Source organism: Anser brachyrhynchus (genome assembly GCF_964034855.1).
Source record: "Anser brachyrhynchus genome assembly, chromosome: 27".
In the NCBI taxonomy this organism is placed as follows: Eukaryota; Metazoa; Chordata; class Aves; order Anseriformes; family Anatidae; genus Anser; species Anser brachyrhynchus.
In genome coordinates, this window is record NC_137720.1 from 2,913,259 (window position 1) to 2,916,474 (window position 3,216).

At 49.8% G+C, this 3,216-nt stretch overlaps 1 protein-coding gene across 1 annotated transcript in view; it reads left to right on the plus strand.

The window, feature by feature from the left end:
* TMEM81 (transmembrane protein 81) overlaps positions 1–3,216 on the plus strand; it is an 80,144-nt gene that overhangs the window by 10,286 nt on the left and 66,642 nt on the right. The window lies entirely within an intron of this gene.

The following is a 3,216-nucleotide window of genomic DNA, read 5'->3' on the forward strand; positions in this document are numbered from 1 at the left end:
TTTGTGGCATGCTGCTGTCTTGTCTTTGGAGTATCAGCAAATCCCTCCAGCGTCCGTGGGGCAGAGACTGCCCTGTGACCACGCACATTTTTTTCAGAGTTTCTTTGTGATAATGCACGGGAAGCACTGGTGTCAGCTGGGCAGTGGCTGGCCGGGTTAGGCAGTGGCCAGCTATGGCCAGCGCAGAGACAAGGGCACGTTTGCCCCAGGGACTTGGCAGCGGCTGTCCCACCTTGCTGAAATGTTCCTGGTGCCCGAGCTGGGCGGTTTAAATCAGCTCTGACACCCTCCGTGAGCTCCGATCGCACCTGTGGCAGGGGCGTGAATACACAGAAACGTGCAAACTGCAAAGAACTTGCAGATGCGCGGTGACCTGCTCCTGCCTTGCTCTTCGGGAAGGGGAAACTGAGGCAGCAAGTGGTGAGAGAACTGCTTGGAGCAATGGACGGAGAACAGAGCGTCAGAGCTGGTGTTAGAGCAGGTGGTTGGAATGCGCTTGTGGCTGTCTCTAGGTCATACCTTTTTGCTTCTGTGTGTGATCCTTAAAACACTGCAAAAACTAATCAGCATTTTGGTTTCAAATGCGTACTGAGGAAGCAGCCTGTACTTACCTTTTCAAAAAAGAGGCGTAGTTGAATCCAATTTGAGAACCTTTAACTTTGAAGGGGACCTACGTGTCACTTAAAGGCTTCAGGTAATACTGTTCCATGAATTTACACCCTAGAATATAATCAGCACATTTGCAACGTAGGGCGGTGCTAACTGCAACATTTGAAATCCAACTCATGAAGCTTTTCACTTATATAATGTGCCTGTGTTCTAATTTAACAAATAAACCTATGGAAGATGTATTCACCTTCCCAGGGAAATGGCGCAGGTAGCTGCTATTTCAAACCCCGTGGCACTGCGGCATTTCGATACTGTTTTCACCACGCTATAAATCATCTTGTTTTCCAACACCGTAAAGTTGAATATACCAGGCACAGTCACCAGTATTGCCGGAAACACCTGGTGAGACCAGGTCCGTGTAAGAGACATCGCACAGCCCGTGCGGTTACACCTAGGCTGATGCTGAACCTCCGTCCTTGAATTTCATGGCAGTATTTAGCTTTGCTTTGCTGACTCGCGTGAGTTTGTCCGTCCGGGCACGTTCGTTTGCCCTGCAGGTGCCAAGCGTGCGCCCCCTGAGGGCGCCCAGCCGTGCCCGTGGGTAAGCAGGCGGCGCGGTGGGGCGTCACAGCTGCTCTCGCAGAGTCTGTGCCCGAAACCGGCGTGGACCTTCTGGCTGCGGCCGTGCACCAAAGCAGCTCCTCCAGCTCGGCGATTCCTCCCGAGGAGCACAGCAGATGTCTTTGGGATGAGGGCTTTGATTCTGGTCCCAGCCGGCAGTGCTGGGCGCTCCGCAGGATCCACCCGGAGTGCCTCCAGCCTCTGCGTCTCGGTGCGGTGAAGACCCTTTGGGCACATCACTTCATTTTTCTTCTTTCATTTGCTGTTCTCCCAAACCGGGCCTGTCCTCTGCAGGGCTGCTGGGGGAATCATTCTGCAGTGCTTTGGAGCTCCGTAGGTCCAGTTAGATTATGCCTCCTAAATATTTTCCTCGTGGCTACCACTAGTACTGCATATCAATCAAGCCCTAATTTGCTTTGCTTTTGAGCTAACACTGGATTCCTAATTCTCCTTTCGTCCCATCTTTTGTGGAAGAAAGGTTGAAAGCCCAGCAGGATGGACGGAGGTGGTAACAAAAATGCGGAATTAACAACATAAAATACTTTGCCAACAAATAAAAGCTTCCAAACGTCAATAGAAATATTTTAAAGTCTTCAAGAACTTAGATCATACAAAAATATAATTTATATTTAGCAGTTGTCCTTAAAGAAGTGTTTGAACTGGCCAGAGGGAGCGAGGGGGTTCCTGATGGAGAGCTGCAGAGCAAGGTGGAAGCTGTGGGCAGGCTCGGGGGGTGGAGGGTCCCTGCCTTCACTGCCTGCCTCAGCCCATCACGGTTTTTGGGTTTTTGGGCGTTATTCAAGGCATCGTCTATATGGGAAACTGAAGCGCCCTTTCTTTTTGCTGTAGCTGTCCTCTAAATGTTTATTCTACTTAAGTTTAGTTTTTCCTTGCTTGTTTCTTAAAACATTTCTCCCTAAGCACCTAGGGACCTACCTTCCTCCTCGCACCTTGCTGTTGGCGCTGCACACCCCGACCCTCCCGGAGCGTTTACCTTCTCACTTCCAGGGTAGGCCAGACACGACAAAACTGTAATGGGATGCTGGGGGTATATGCAGTAGGGCTAGCTCCTCCGGGAGGCCAGGGATTTACGCGTGTAATCTCTTAAGTGCTCCCTAAAGCCTAGGACACGTTAGGTTTGAAATGATCAGCTGGAGCAAGGAATTGGCAGCTAGTGTAGGAGCTGCATGTCAGGCCCTCCCCGTAGTGTGGGATTTTAACAGGCAACAACAATTTCCAGCCATTTCAGTTAGCGGGGCACCCCAACAACCCTGTACAGCTTGGGGGTGCCAGTCCCCCCACGTACGTTCACTGTGCGAGCTTGGACCTGGCAGCCAGGTGACTTATCCAGGCTGGAGCTCCAGATTTTCTGTGTTGCCTCAGCGATGGCTTGAGTCTCCAGCTCCCGGTTACATTATGCGATATTCTTTCCTCTTCCTTCTTTAAGATCCTCTCTGTATTGAAATTAAATACGTTGAAATCTTCTGTACTGGGCAGATCTGTCTCTCCAAACTGTTGGATGCTGGAAAAGTGTGTCTTTGACTTACCCCTTCTCCTCCCCAAACAAAAAGGAAAGAAGCAAACAACAGAACAAAAACACCCCCAAAACCACGTGGGATATGGATAACATTGAGCATTGCACCTCACAGCATGGCAGTTGGTACAAACAGTAAGCTGGGGCTGCAAGTTAACACCAGTGGCATAAAAAAAGATTTTCACAATCTAACCTCTGTGTTCACCCATCTCCTCAGGATGGGGCAGAGATCGATTTCTCTTGTGGCTTTATCTCCTTGGGCTGGTTGCTGCAGAATTTGGCTCCTATTACAGGGGAAATAATCCCATCCCCGAATTCATTAGAAATGGCTGTGATTGGGATTGGTGTGGAACATGCTGAAATCCTGAAATTCACTTTGAAATCCTCAGTCCCCGTCCTCCCCTTCCCCTCCCACAAATACACTGTACGTATTAAAAAAAAAAAAAGTCTAG